Source organism: Scleropages formosus, chromosome 7 (genome assembly GCF_900964775.1).
Source record: "Scleropages formosus chromosome 7, fSclFor1.1, whole genome shotgun sequence".
Taxonomy (NCBI): Eukaryota; Metazoa; Chordata; class Actinopteri; order Osteoglossiformes; family Osteoglossidae; genus Scleropages; species Scleropages formosus.
The window spans coordinates 15,570,273-15,586,089 of NC_041812.1; the positions used below are offsets into that span (position 1 = coordinate 15,570,273).

General features: G+C 41.2%; 1 protein-coding gene across 2 annotated transcripts in view; it reads left to right on the top strand.

Annotated features, from left to right (window-relative positions):
• Nucleotides 1–15,817, top strand: part of LOC108926537 (NT-3 growth factor receptor-like) — a 154,113-nt gene that overhangs the window by 1,023 nt on the left and 137,273 nt on the right. The window lies entirely within an intron of this gene.

Sequence of the window (15,817 nt, forward strand, 5' to 3'; positions counted from 1 at the left end):
CCCCCCATCTACTTTACTTGTCAATTTCGAGCGAGCAAACTGAAGAGTGAACAGCGACTCCTTCATGGAATTGGGCACTAAAATAGAGATTAGAGGGAAAGACACAATACCGACGTAAACGACACTGTAGATAACTAGTCTGATTGGAGAAACAATAGTGTATAAACTGTAAGATTATATACTTGCATAGTCTTGTGTGTTTATAATCTTATATATCTACATGCAAGTCTTGCAGCTTGTGTCCTCGTTCATACTACTGTATAATAATTTCCCTCTGTTAGGTAAAAAATGAAAACATCCTCCTGTAAGCACACATTTCATTTCGACATTTCCAAATGTGTTTTCTTCGGCAAAGGTGAATGTTTTCTGGAAAACACTTTTAAAGCAATTGTCCCACCCCCCCATTTCTGTGGGTGATATCAAAATATTCCGTATTAAGGATTTAAGAGCCCTGAAGGGCAGCGGATGACACGGGCGAGTCGTGAGGGGCGCGCGCACCCGTTTTCCGCCCGCGACGAGCGCGCGCTCCACCTGAAACACCTCGGCGAGCTGCTTCGCACCAAAACACGGCGCTGCTGCTGCTGCTGCTCCTAAGGGATGGAAGGTGGTCCTCACTGTGTACGGACTAGTGTACTTGTCATTTTACTTTGCGACGTTTAAATGAAATGCGGAGTTTTGCCTGAGATACACTTGACTTGTTCTGGAACACTTTTGAGGTGACTGACTAGCTCCGCGCGTCGGTTGGGGGGAGGAAAGAGGTCGGCTGGACCTCCTGAAGACGTCACTGACTAAAATATGTTTTGATTGCCTTAATTTTCCCCAAGGATGACTGTTTGTTTGCACGCTGTAGATAGACGCCAATGACATACTTCTTAAACTAGGAAGGTTTTTCCTATACGACTCCTGCAGTTGACAATGAGCCCCAGTTCTCCTCCTGCCATTGGTATTCATCTCCAGTCCTCCTTTCCGCGTAGACACCACCACAATGTGATGTAACGTGTACCTGCATTTCAACACGCGTAAAAAAGCCGCCAATAAATTAATGACAAAAAGCGGTTGCATCCTTGAAGAATTCTCGTTTTTGATGGGCGAGTGTGATACGAACGGTGGTATACATACACACACACACACACACACACACACACACACAAAAAAAACAGCGGAATCCCGCAGAACAAAAACGGATTCATGATTGATTCTTGGTTGAGAATGACCAAGAATTAGGATACCATGACAACCAGGTCCGCTTTGAACTCACTCCACTCAATTTCCATAGACTGTGTCCGCTGTGCGTTTTTCTTCCACATGTGAAATGCTCTTAATGGCTTTCTGGGGAAAGTTTACTCTGCCGCTAAGTGTTGTGTGTGTTTTTTTTTTTTTTTTTTTTCTTCTCTCCGCGACTTATTAACGATTTCCTTGAAAGTGCCAATTTTGCGCGGGAATTCGGACGATTTACTCCGTTGCACAAATATTCGTATTACTGCTGACCTGCAACGATTATTGCAGCGGTATTTTAACAGTTTAAAATGTAAGCACCTCTTCATTAACACTAATGACCCCCCTCCAAAATATAAAATGGCAGATGTAACCTTTTGTGCGTATCTCTGAATCAGGTGTTACTTTTGCTACAGCTGCGCTTCTTGGGAATGAACATTTTTACGTGAGCATCCAGTCAGATGGTGAACAGAAAAAAATAAAGAAAAATCTGGGTCCTTACACAAGTACAAACGCTATACCACCACTCATGAACAAAAATGTGAGAATGATAGATCACCAGTAGGGAAACTTCAGATTTGTTGCCAGCAACTCTTCTCTGAATACAAAAAATTCAAAATAAAACACTTAATTACTTCCTTAAACAGCAAAATGTAGAATACATAGTTTGTTGCTGATGACCCTACATGGCTGAGCAAGAAACACCTTATTTACTCATTCAGCTGATGCGTTTTTCCTAAAGCAACTTGCAAGGTTAAGTTATTTTCTGGTTTATACAGCTGGATAGTTTTACTGGAGCAGTTTAGAGTAAGTACGTTGCTTCAAGGTACCACTGCTGAAGGTGGGATTCAAACCTGTGACCTTAGTTTGGGTCTAAAGACAGCAGCTGTAACCACTACAATACCTTCTAAGGTTTTCCTCCTGGGCCTCTCATACATTTCAGAAAGCTATTTTTTACTCAGCAATCATATCCTTTTCACATTTCCTAAACACATTCATAAAAAATGATGACCTGCACTTTAAATTTAACATCTTTTTAATATGTATTTGACTCTAAATATACATTTTTGTGCTCAGTGCAGAAATAATATTATTGAACCATTTTGGTGTAGTCTTTGCTGTTGCTTCTCATTTAATTCTGAAAGTGATTTTAAATAATTGTCTTCCAATAAGCTGCATTCAGAATATGACGCACACTTTTAAGCATACAAAAGTATCTTCTGTTACGTTTAAACTACATCATTAAAACATTTTTTAGCAAAGTTACTGATGAAACCTGACTTCAGGCTTACAGAAGCCTACAATGCAAATACTTTAATTTCACGCTGTTCAGTAAATCTGGCCACACTGAATTGACTGTAGTGATGCCTTTTCATTGTTTTACACGGTATAATAAGGGGTAATGATGTTTTCTTATTTTCAGTTCATGAAACATTATATTTAAACCCTCAGCTTGCGGAAGACTATTGAAACTATTACAGTAAAACATCAATGATCCTTTCCCTTATTGCTTTCTGTAGTTACTGTGGGTTGTGATATTGTGATATAATGGGTTTTTTTTTTTTTTTTTTTTTTTTTTTTTTTTTGGGCTCAATGACTGATTTAGTGCAAATGGCAGGTATGTTGCTTTTTGGCAGTTTGAAGTGCTACTCTATCAAAAAAATAAATAGTATTGACTTGAAATTCACCTCCATATTCACATATTCCCATTCTTATGGGGAATGAATAATTTAACAAAATGTCTGTTAGTAAACATGATTTGGCAGCTGTCACAAAAATTGACTCAGATATGTGTTTGAGCAATTGTATTGAAGGTGGCACTGCACATTTCTGCTCTGTACATGTACTGTAGCCTGCAAGTGTGCATATGCAACAAGGAGATAGTGCTGAACCACCTAGACTGCTTAGGTTGCCATTTAGAAGTATACGTTTAGGAGCTTGCAACACATTCCTTTATTTTAGTTTTCAGTCTAGTCTCTCTTAGTGTCCTTTTACACAAAATGTGAGCTCGTTTATCTGAAATACTTCCTGCAAATATTGTTAAAGTAAAAGGAATTAAAAATCTGGGTAAAACCAGTATGCTTTGTCTGTTGTTTATAAAGTTATTCGGTGACCTTTTTATTGTTACAGTATTACTTTGCTTATTTGTGAAATAATTGTATTATTTTAGCAAAACTAGAGATGAATGCTCTTTTTAGCAGTTTCTGCTTGATGTTCAGCCAACATTTCCTTTCAGCTGTATGACAAGTGGACTATAGGGTAAGTCCACTATGGACATTCCTGTCACCTCCTTGCCTGCAGGCCTGAGGCTCTGTTTCCAAAGATGTGCCCGTGGTGGACCGCAGTGGAGCTGGCCTACTGGCCTAAATGTGTGGGACCAGTAATGATAGAAGCCATACTATCGCATACTGTGCCAGGGCTGAACTTCCTTTTCACTGGACCAGTAACTCTTATAATGCAGTTGTACAGCTTCATCACGCTTTATTGATACAAGGATCGGTCTGATAGCTGTACAGACATCTTTAGGTGTTAGGTCAACAAAAATAAACTGTAGGCTATCAGGCGTTTCTGTTATGTTAGGTTTCGTATGCTATTTGTATTCCATATAGTATGTCTGTCTAATTGAGTACCTTGAGTGTAGCTCATCTGTTTTCATCAAGGGTACCCATTAAGCTAATTGCCTTTTCTATACTTAGTTTCTGTATTAAGGAGTGAGATGTTTTATGTTCCTAATGATTCCACAGTATCAGTATCTCTACATCTTTTTCTGAATCTGTACATTTTGTTTTCTGCATGTTTTTTTAAATTTGATGCTCATTGTTTTCATTTGTGCTCAGGTGCCTCTTTTACTAACCTACTTGCTAAAAGTTAAGTGCTCTAGGTCTATTCTGACAACAATAAGAAATGTCTGATGCAAGTTACTCAACAGCTTTTGTGATATTTTTAAACCTTGACTTAACCATTTCTTTTTTGTTTTCTGAATGTGAAAAGGATTGGATGAAACAAGGAACAAATATGTGATTTGAAGGGACACTATCATTTGAATGACTTATTGAGTTGTTTTCTATTATTTCTTTCTGCGCTTTAAAAACCAAGATTTGAAGACATTCCCGAAGGCTACATCAAGAGAAACTATTTAAGAAATATAATGGCTAAATGGTGGCAATTAGGCACAGAATTGATCAGTAAATTAATATGAAATGACAACTTTGTAGAAAGCAAGCTGCTTTTAACTCATGGTATAAGGGCGAGGGTTTCTGAATCAGCTATGGTACTGTGGACCAGTGAGGTGCTTTTCAATGGTATGAATTAGTACATGTTTAGTAATAACCTACTGTTACATGGTGTTCACTGTGTGAAAAGCTTAATATGACATTGCAGAACATCTTAAGAGCATTTTTCAGAGGAGATTTATATGACTCTTTATACTATTTCAGTATTTACAACCATACCATCTGGTAGGGTTTATATCCTCCTTTGATATCTAATGAGATATAATTTAAGTGAGACTGGCCAATTAGATTTTTAAGTATGAACGATCAGTTTGATTTTTTTTAAATTTTTTATTGTAGAGGTATAAACTGTTGAACAGGTGTGTTGGGTTAGCATTTCTTGAGCCTTAAATTATTTGTACATCTTGTGTAATTATTACTACTGACATAATACATCTAAAAATTAGGTGATTAGAAATTAAACTGTAAAAATTATACTGTGTATTTGCTTTTGACATTAGCATGATTTCATTTAGTATTTGAGTATATTTTAGTAGCTAAATATGGCCACCCTGAGAAATTAATATAAACTACCTCTTTTTGGAACAATGGGTCAGGAACTATTCTTATTTTCTTGCTTGGTCTTTACAGAATCTTGCCTTGACTTACAGTGAATTTGGTTTGTTCAACATTTTTATATTTTCTTCTGGTTGGTAGAACCGTACTGTGATGATGGGTGTAATGACTCCTGTGAACTCCTTACTAGAGTATACAGTAGAATGAACTGGCTTATACACTGCAGACACGGACACTGTCAATCCATATAAATTTTATTTAGGACCAGAAGTCATTATTGAAGGCACCTTAGATATTCCATGATTTCCCTTTAAATTTCTCAGTCATGTTCGTGAGATTTTACACTGGTGATGTGAAGTGTGACATTGTGGGTCAGGAAGATGGAGGATCCCTGAGTCTGACTAGAAGTCTGCAGAGTCACCTCTCCAGCTCAACTGCATGCGGAAAGGAAGCCAGTTCTGTCGTGTGAAGATAAGGAGCCATATGAGTCAGAAATTTGGGGGGCTTGTGAGCAGTCTTGCCCACTCCTACCTCCTTGTATTTGAAGAACCCTGCTTTGAAAATAATGATGTAAATTGTGTTCTTCCTTGTATGCACACAATAAGACACTCCATGAGTAGGCCTCTATTAAAGTGCTGATAGATTGGCTGAGACAGCTTGATGGAAAGTTATTAAAAAATGGACCTCTGTTTCATGGAAGCAAGATTGTGTTTTCTTCGAAGGAGCTGTGTCATGGAAATTCAAAGTGCGGTTCTTTTAGTACATATTGTGATCAGATTTTTCTTTTTTTTTTTGTTTTGACACCAATTGCTTTTGAATTTGATTCTTTTGTTTATCAAAGTTCCACTTTGTGTGCATAACCTTCTGAAGTAGGAAGAAAACTCTAAGTTAGAGAAATTGAGACCTCGCCACCAAATGCTTTAGCTGCAACTGGATCAGTATTCGTGTACCTTGCAGGGCTTCTGAACGGCACCCTTACCCAGAGGTTAATGTTTCTTCTCTAAACCTTTGGGATCTGCCCTGGATTTCTTTGGCCATTTGAACTTTTAACAGCACAGAACCCAAAGACTTCAGAAGGCTGCTGCCTTTATAGGCTTTAAATGCCGAAGACATATGGGCTCACAGAGGACCTAATTTCTTGATATTGTTGCTTTCTACCTGTTGTACCTTCAAGGTTGTGTTTGTGGAGTATGAGACTAATTTGAGGTCAGCTGGGACTTACCCAGACAAGTTTTTTGTCCTCCTGTGGTGGACTTTTTGGATGCATATGCTGGGTGACTTGGGAGTTTGGGGTGCTGCAGGACACCGGCTGTCCCTGTCTTTGGACACATCTATTTTGAATTGGGTGCCCTCCACAGGAAAACATTTCATGTTACATTAAAGACTCTGCTTTGGTCTGGGTTGCCATCAAATGGCATAGAAAATGGCTTGCCTACTCAATCCATATTTACCGCTTTATTTTTTTTTGTCCTGTGCAAGAGAGGAGATATAGTGTTTGTTTGGCGGTTCTTGGTTGAGTGTCAGAGGGAAATCTGTACTGAAATGTAAAGTGCAAAGTGGGTCAGTGAGCAGTGCATAGGTTAAGCACACAGACTTTTACAATTGTGGTACCTTACCATTGTACCCTGGATCAGTTACTCGGATTTATAAACCATTCACCTCTAAAGTATATTATTGCTGGCTATGCAGGTTGCTTTGGAACACAAAGCATGAGATGCTTTGCAAGGAAATGCAAAGAAATAATTATGGAGGTTCTTCTGCATACTGTGATGTAAGCAAGGTTTATTGTTATACACGGAATAAGCCATATATGTTTGCACTCTGAGACAGGGTGTACACCAAAGATGGAAACAACACTTTTGCATACAAACAGTGTATATCTAAATGGATAACCTTGCAGCATTGTGAGGCTTAAAAGGTACAAAAGAGATTTAAAAAAAAAAAGAGGAAATGTTTCAGTTCTAGAGGAGGAACAAGACTTGCAAGACTTAATTTTCAGTGAAATTAGGAGCAGAATGAATTCCAAAGTATTAAAAACCTTCAATCTATAATTATGTTAACATCCACAGTGTTAATTTTAACTGGTAATTCAATTTTACTTTAAAGTTTTTACAAGAAGAATGGCCTGTACTATTGTCACACAATTTTTAAATTTTTTTTTTTATTTTTATTATTCTTAGTAGTGTTTTGTAGTTGTGGTCTACGCTCATATTTCTCTTTATGTATGGAGGATTTAGTAACAAGTTTTTCCTCTGTTTGATAAAATTTGATTTGAATGACAACTTATAGATTCATACTTTCTTGGACAACAGACTTGGATAATGGCAGTTGTCCGCTTCTGAGTATTGTAATTTATTCGCCTTCATACTTGCAGTTCAAGCTCTAATTTTACTCTTGTGTTGTTGCCTTTGTCTTTGTATGTCACTGTGACTCAGTGTTGCTGTTGTTGGTGGGGGGAAACAGAGAAATAACATATTCTGCAAGCGTACAGGTCTCCGCACATGTTTCCAGACTGAAAGTACTGGTCTAAAGCAGACCTTCCTAGGCTCCTTGTTCATTCACTAAACCTGAGTGAACCAGAGTAATCAGGCAGCCATAAAAGGTACAGCAGTTGTCAGGAAATATGTGAAGGAGCAAAGGTTACTGCTTCAAATGAATTCAAAGATTATTGCTTTTTAAGACATTCAAGACACATAAAATACGCCTTTAATATAACTGCAAAGATTCTCTGACTTAGAGAAAGATGTAATAGTCCTTCTTTCTGACCGCTGAAATAAAAGGTTCTAAAATGTTTTATTGGAATCTGCCTGGGTGGGAGTCTCTGTTGTAAAAGTCAGTCCCCCGACTAAGTTCCTCCTCAACGACCTTGAACGATTAAAGTACTTTGTTTATCATTGCCCTGGCTTGGCTATGAACCAGATTGATCCCTGGACATAATGCATTATAATTTCCAATAGCATTATAGATGTGGCCCACTTATTAAATAAAAAAAGTCATGTTGGAGCCTTTTTGTAATATTAGAATTAATGGATTTTTTTCCTTCTCTTGGATGACTCTGGGCCATGGGTGTGGTCAGGGCACACAGAGAGAAGGGCCGCTGTTTTTGTATTCCTATAGGGACCTCTTGTGTCAGTCGTCAGTGTAGGGAGAGAAAGGAGGAACCAGTGACTCTCAAGTTGTGTGAAACACCTATCGTTTCTGTGTTCTCTGTGCATGGAAATTTGTTGTTAATGAGGAACCAATGTCAGCCTGTGTGGAGCCTTGGACACCTCTTGTGTGGGTGTGGTCAGTGCAGACAAAGGAGTGGTTAATAGCTCTTTGTGGGCGTGGTTCAGTGACCACTTTGTGTCCTGTTCAGTTTGCATTATTCACTTGATTATTGTGTCTTTAATATGAAATGGCAAGATAATCAATGTGGTAGGATAATGGACTAATGGAAGGTAAGTGAATTCATATTTGACTGTAAATCAGGTCACAGCTCAGCCACCAGTGTCATGGGACATGGTTCTGGTACACAGTATGGAGAAAAGTGCCACTGTGTAATATTGGAAAAAGGGCTCAATAATTGCATTGCGCAGCTGAATTTTTTTTAAAACCTATATTTCATGTTCACTCTTGATGATTGATTGTGACAGGATGTGAACATAGCGTACTGATAACAACGGGCACACAGTTGTATTATTGCATATGTGAACGCACGAGGAAGCTATGTGCTGTATATATACATGTTAAAAATCTCTGCCCAGCATTTCTATTTAAATCTGCTCATCAACATCATTTTATGCTCCATTTTTGCAGTGGAAACACTTGACCCAACGACAGAGGTATGCACGGTCAGTTGCTTTCAGCTGATGCTACAAATCGGCCCAAGTGTGTCACCCCTAGGAGGGCGAGGCAGAACGGCGGACTTGGCCGGGGCCCGCTCTCCTGCTTGGGGTGCCTTGTGACAGACTGGCATCCCATCCTCGGTGTGTCCCCAACCCCTCCAGCCTTACACCGGGTGTTGCCGGTTTAGGTTCCGGTTTACCGCGACCCTGCTCGGGACAAGCGGTTTCAGCCAGTGTGTGTGTTGTCCCTCAGCAGTCTGAATTATTCATGTACCAAGTGGACAGTTTAATGAAGGTTCTCACTTTTGAGAACTTCAAGGAGAAAAATGTCTGTATTTGTGTGACTCTTATACATTTTGCCAGTGCATATAGGTTAAGGTTCTTTCTGCAGCATTTATAGATATACATAGGGTTTTTCGGCATGTACTTTGTTTCTGTACTGTATATGTGTCTGCAGAATTGTGTGTATGAATGTGAATGTGTGTGTATATGTGTATTCTTTGGCTGTGCCTAATTGTGAATTAAATGCAAAAGTGGGAAACCCAGCAGAGCCGTGTAGCACTTGGGTGAGATGCCAGTTGTGATGTACCTGGAATCAAGATGGACACCTATGGGCCGATGGAGCTTAGAATGCACAAAGGTGGCATACTTCTCTTGTGCCTAGAAGGGCATGTGCACACCTTTGGAGTGGGTTAGGGTTAGCAGTGGAAAGAGGCCTCTGAGCAGTGGCATTCTTCTTGTCAATATGTAATATTTTGCCCAGGCTAGGTCTGCGTTTCCTTTTTCCTGGAGATAGGAGGTGTCGACTGCCACTGGGAATTGCGTTTTGGGGTTTGGAGTCCCTCCCTCTGCACACAGGGTTATTAATTCAGTGATTCCCCAACGGAGGAAGTCCGAGCTGTGCTGGGAGACCTGGTGCTCACCCCCTCCCCCTGCCTCTGTGGGCTCTTGCCCGCACAGCTTTACAGTGCTGAATGCGTTCGTTCGCTGTCAGCCAGGTTTCACTGCTCAAAATGCAGGGTGGGATAGTGCTACTGACTCTGTCAGTGTGCACCTTGGTTTCCATGCCGACTGTTACTGTTTCAGATAGCTAGAGAAGGTATCTGACTTTGAAATTAGGGTAGGTAAGTGCCGTCCAGCTGAATTTTACTTACAGTGACCACTTGAGTGGTTGTTCATATATGGGGGTACAGAAGTGGTTTACCATTGCTGTCTTCCACATATGTCTTGAGATTTTGAACATGGGAAGAGCGTGCAAACTTTGCAGACCCTGAGCTGGAGCTGGATTCATGCCCCAGTTCTTTGAACAGGCACTGCAAGACACTAGCGTTAGCTCCATGCCACTGTGTCTCTAAAATTGAAATTGCTCTCAGGATTTTTCTGTTAATTTCTATTTAACAAAACTTTCTAATCTGTCATTTAGTCAAACACAGAAATAAATATAGTATTAATACAACCAGATGTTCTTTTAGCTTTTCGCTTGGAAAGTGCCCAGTTAATAGAATTGGCAAGATTAACAATTGACCATTAAAACAATTAAGAGGGAGCAGAATTTACTCTGTATGCTGTTCATATATGGTATTACTGCACATTTTAGGTCTTATGTCATTTATTATTTCTACACTTCATTTCTTATTCTAGTTTTGCTCCATTTTGGACTCTGTCTTGCTATCCTATTGATGTTTTATGCACTAGAAGTAACAACCCCTCTTCTCCAACCAGTTACACATGACCCTGCCTGTATCATTTCACACCTTAGTACTTTGTAGGATTTACTAACCCCCTGCACTTAATTATCAAAATGTGCCTGTCTAGCACAGACACCTAGATGGGGTTGCCTGGTGAACAAAGCTGATTTAGACCATGGCTCAGTGAAGGTGCATGGCTGGGTTAATCTGAACAGATTCTAGTCTCTGTGAGGCTCATTGGCATTCTGGAGAGTCACTGCTTTGGGAGCACGCAGGGTTGCACTTCACCTGCAGACACTAACTGCAAATGCACCTGGTTGTGTTCACTGCGTCTGCTTGTGTTTCTGTTTGTGTGTGTGTAATTTATTTTCTTATGCTGTGGATCCTCGGCGCATGGACACAGTTTGAAGGGCAAGTCTGTTTGTAACTCAATTTGTTTGTAATTCCAACCAATACGTTACAACAAATAAAACCTTAATCAGTTTAGAAAAGGGAATTTTAAAAAATAGACAACTGAAGAAATGGGTGGCATGCTGGCTATTAACAGTCTTGCAGTGCCTGGGCTGCTCATGCATAGGTTTAAATCCCGCTCAGTCTGTGTACAGTTTGCATTTTCTTCCTGTGTCTGCATGGGTTTCCTCCAGATGCTTGGGTTTCCTCCCACAGTCCAAAGGCATACAGTTAAGGGGAACTGGATGCTCAACTGCTTGTAGTGTGTGACTGAGTAGGCTATGTGTAGCTAGCCTGCAATGCACTGGCATCCTGTCCAGGGTGTACCCCTCCCCCTTCCTTGCTCCCAGTGATTCTAGAATGGGCTCTGGACCACCACAACTCTGAGCAGGACAAGCAGTTAACAAAATTAAATGAGAGAGACATGTAAAAAATACAACTAAAAATGTTCCTGCCTTCAAGAATTTGTAGCTGGAATTTTGGAAGCACAACTAAACGGTGACGAATACTAATCCATGTAATACAGAACGTGTGCTCGCATTGCAACAAACATGCTTTTTTAACCAGAATGTAAAAAGGGTTAGTGCAATAACATTTTGTTTATTTTACACTTATCAAGTTTCAGTGCTGTGAAGATTTTTTTTTTTTAAAATGCAATTCAGTTGTAGTCAGTGTGAAATCTTCACAATGATGGGAAAACGTCTGTGTGTGTGTGTGTGTGTGTGTGTGTGGTGGGGGGGAGCATTGCTGAGTAAACACTGCCCCGTTTCTTACTCCTTTTGGTGCTGTTCCTGATTGCTGTGCTGGGTGAGAGTCGGGGATTACACGGGGATGTTACAGACTCAATAGGAAATCAATATGGCAATGCTTGGTGTCCATGGTGTGCCGAGCTGGCGCTAGAAGACCGATGTAGGCCGTGCAAATGCTTCACCTTTCCAGGGGGTCATGTTGCAGTTGCCGGTGGCATAAGTCCGTGACTGCAGTGCGTGTGTGGGCAGTGTTCTGTCGGGACACGTTGCCTTTTTCCCATTATTCACACCTGTTTCCTTAACACAGCGTCCAAGGTTGCGACGCGGTGCTCATCAGCAAGCCTGCAATTCCTGTTCATGTCTAACACATTCCAAAAACTGTGAAATATTTATAGAGTGCCTCTACTGCAGCAGCATGAACAATGAGGTATCAGCAGCGATATGGATAATCCTAGGTGTTAAACATCTACTGTGGACACATTAGATTTTCCATGAAAACTGTCAATATTCTGCATTTTCATAACTCCTTATAGGCAGAATAGTTGTTCCAGCATGCTTCTGGTCAAAATTTCAAGCTTTCAAAAAATCCCTCCCTTCGGTTTATGGAAATAATTTAGAGACGCCATCAGCATGAGGTTAGAACTGATGATCTGAAGCACAGCGGCCCTGCTGCCAACAGGACACTAGTGCACCGGTTAGTCTTCAATTGGCTCGGTCGAAACTGAACCGCTTCCCCAGCTCATCTGTGGAGAGTCCACCGACTTTGGTGTCTCTAAGGTAATTTCTCCTTTTTCCTGTTGCTGTGCTCTCCTCCTTTGCCATTTAAGCATGCAGCAAATGGGCCCTCACCCCCTTTGCAGCTGAGACGTGGACTCAGAGAGGGAAGGCAGCGCAGGATGCAGAGGAAGGGTTTGCTGAACAACATGAGCAGGTTTTTAATTAGGCTGGAAAAGTGTCAGCCTCAGCGAGTCGAACAAACCCCCTTTTCACCCCCCTTGGAGTAACATGGGGAAGGGGGAAGTGTTAATGATCCCCTGAAATAAACATCTGGTAAACACTGGCGAACTGAAAGCGAGTCAAAACCACAAAAGTTTCATCTTCAAGCAGGTGCAAATTGTTTCTGTCATATTCCTCCAGTCAACATTAATATGCTAATTCCATTATTGCGTTTAATGAGAATGGAGAGCTCAGGTGCCTGACTAAAACGGTGGAGGTTTTTGCAACCTTTCACTCCAATTTCCCTAAAGTCTGCCTAGATTACAGTGTCCAGATTATGTGTTTATGGAAATTGTATTGCAAATAAGAGTCAGATGGTGCATGTTTACAGGTTCAGTGGATTTGTTGGGAGGAATGCAACACTTCCCTGGTTAGCTTGTGTGCTGCCTCATGGTGTATGCAGGTAGTCTGCAGCTGTGTGTCCTTTAATGAGAGAGAGATATGAATTTGAATTAGGGTTGCAAAACCAAACCAAAGACTTTGGCTGATGACAGGTTTAGACACCGGGTGCAGATTTGGCTGCTTGTTCAGTGCATCCTGAGAATCAAAAGAGGAAGCCCACCTGGTTGCTTAGATATCATTGAGTCTCTTGGAGCACCAATGCGTGCAGATGACTCGAAGCCCAACAGAGCAGCTCAGTAAGATTCATTGAGCTGAATCTGTCTGGTCTGTGTTTTGATTGATGTTCAGGGATGACTGCTGTACCCCTACTGTCCCTAGTAACCCATCTCTAAGGGCCCCTGCTTGCATGAACAACATGACCTATTGACAAATAGGGCCAGCTGACATCTCCATAATGCAAATTTGACTGTTTCGACATGCTGTGGGGGGGGTGCAGTGGCACAGTGGGTTGGACTGGGTCCTGCTCTCCGGTGGGTCTGGGATTCAAGTCCCGCTTGGGGTGCCTTGCGACAGACTGGCGTCCTGTCCTGGGTGTGTCCCCTCCCCCTCCAGCCTTGCGCCCTGTGCTGCCGGGTAGGCTCCGGCTCCCCGCGACCCCGACTGGGACAAGCGGTTCAGACGACGTGTATGTGTGTGTGACATGCTGTGCCGCAGTGAGTGTTGGACACGAATAATTATTGTTCAGCTGTCAATTTTGCATTTTTATCAGCAAATTCAGGATATATTTGAATCATACTGTATTAATGTTTGTTTCTGTCCTCTGAAAAAAATACTGAAAATAAAAAAAAAAAATGTGGAAGTGCTTCTTTTAATGCACACAGTGCTTAGTAACTCCACCAACTTAAATTTGTTGCTATATTAATACAAGTTCTGCTAATAATGGCTGTAAAATTGATATGGGTGCAGAACATTAACAATGTGCCATTGACTCATATTCATTCATCACAAATTCATTGGCAAATCATGTTTTAATTGATTCATAATTGCTTTGGAAAGTCAAAGAGCTCTGTAGTGTTACCATTTCCCAAATAATTAAAACTGTGTCACCCTATGGGAAGGATTTTAGAGATTGGTAATTGGATTCTGATTTAAATTACTTTTTCAGTGTTTCAAACCCAAGAAAAGAAACACGCACACATTTTCCACTGCATTTAGGCGGGGATATTTCCTCCTTCAAGTAATTATACTTTTGTTAAATTATTCATTAATACTAACATATATTTTTTATCATGAACCATGAGTCTTTCATACATAAATGATCAACTAACTTTGGGGAAAGGTTTGTTTTTCAAGCCACAAGAAAAGGGATAATTAGCTTACTCTACAGAAAACTGAAGTTTGCTGCTGTTGGCTAACAAGGTTTTATGTACTCTTCAAGGGCCAACATCATGGTCTTTTTTACACAGTGAAGTTCAACAAACTTGTGTAGACACTGAATTCCTTGGCCGTGAACCTCATGAGCATTAGAAATCCCTGTGGAATTACAGAAGACATGGGCCCTAACACACACACACACACACACATTTTCAGAACCGCTCGTCCCTTACGGGGTCACGGGGAACCGGAGCCTACCCGGCAACACAGGGCGTAAGGCCGGAGGGGGAAGGGGACACACCCAGGACAGGACGCCAGTCTGCCGCAAGGCACCCCAAGCGGGACTTGAACCCCAGACCCACCGAAGAGCAGGACTGCGGTCCAACCCACTGCGCCACCGCACCCCCACGGCCCTAACACATTAAAACAAAAATACAGTTTTCTTGACTTCAGGCGCTCTTGAATTATTAGGCCACAGTAAGATTCATTGCAGAGAATGTTATATCTTTCATGTTAAAATGAAGGTCATAATTAAGTTTCTAATGCGGTAAATGGATGATTTCAGCCAAGAAGAAAACTTGAATTCATGCTGAAATGATATGTCTATATAGAATCCATTAGAACATTACATTCCCTTGCCATCCCTGTGTCTTCGCCAAATCGCAAAGTCCGTGATGGATGCATGAGTCATCCTCGCTTGTCTCAGCCACTTGTTCTGGACCTGCACCAAGCTGGTTCTACTGGCATCAGCGCTATACGGCTGTGTCCACATGACGTCCGACACAATTGCCTTCGCGGGATTCAGTTGGCTTGATAAATGCTGGAGCAGCAGGGCTGTTAGAACAGAGGCAGCAGAGGCACAAGAACCTGGGAATGTATGAGACCCAGGACCTATGGGAATGAAACTACATTGTTCTGAATTCATGATTTGTTATAAACCTCAATATTTGGTGGATGCCTATTAAGGCAACACCTGTTTATTGACATGGTGTGTTCAGTAATGCAGAAGACATGCATAGTACACACACACACACACATTTTCAGAACCGCTTGTCCCTGACGGGGTCACAGGGAACCGGAGCCTAACCCGGCAACACAGGGCGTAAGGCCGGAGGGGGAGGGGACACACCCAGGACGGGCATGCATAGTAAGTAAAGAATTTTTATCCAAACTGACTCAAAGTATTTTACCCATTTGTACAGATGGGTGTCATACTGGAGCAAATCAGAGCCCAGGGATGTGGAACCCAACACTACTTGGTGCCCAGCAGAAGTCCATAAACATACTTTGTGTGTTGTGCCAAGGGAGCTTGTTGGTTAAAGACCTGATGTTGTGGAAGAAAGGTTACATGTTAAAATCCCGTGGGAGAACCCTTGAAGAACATGCTT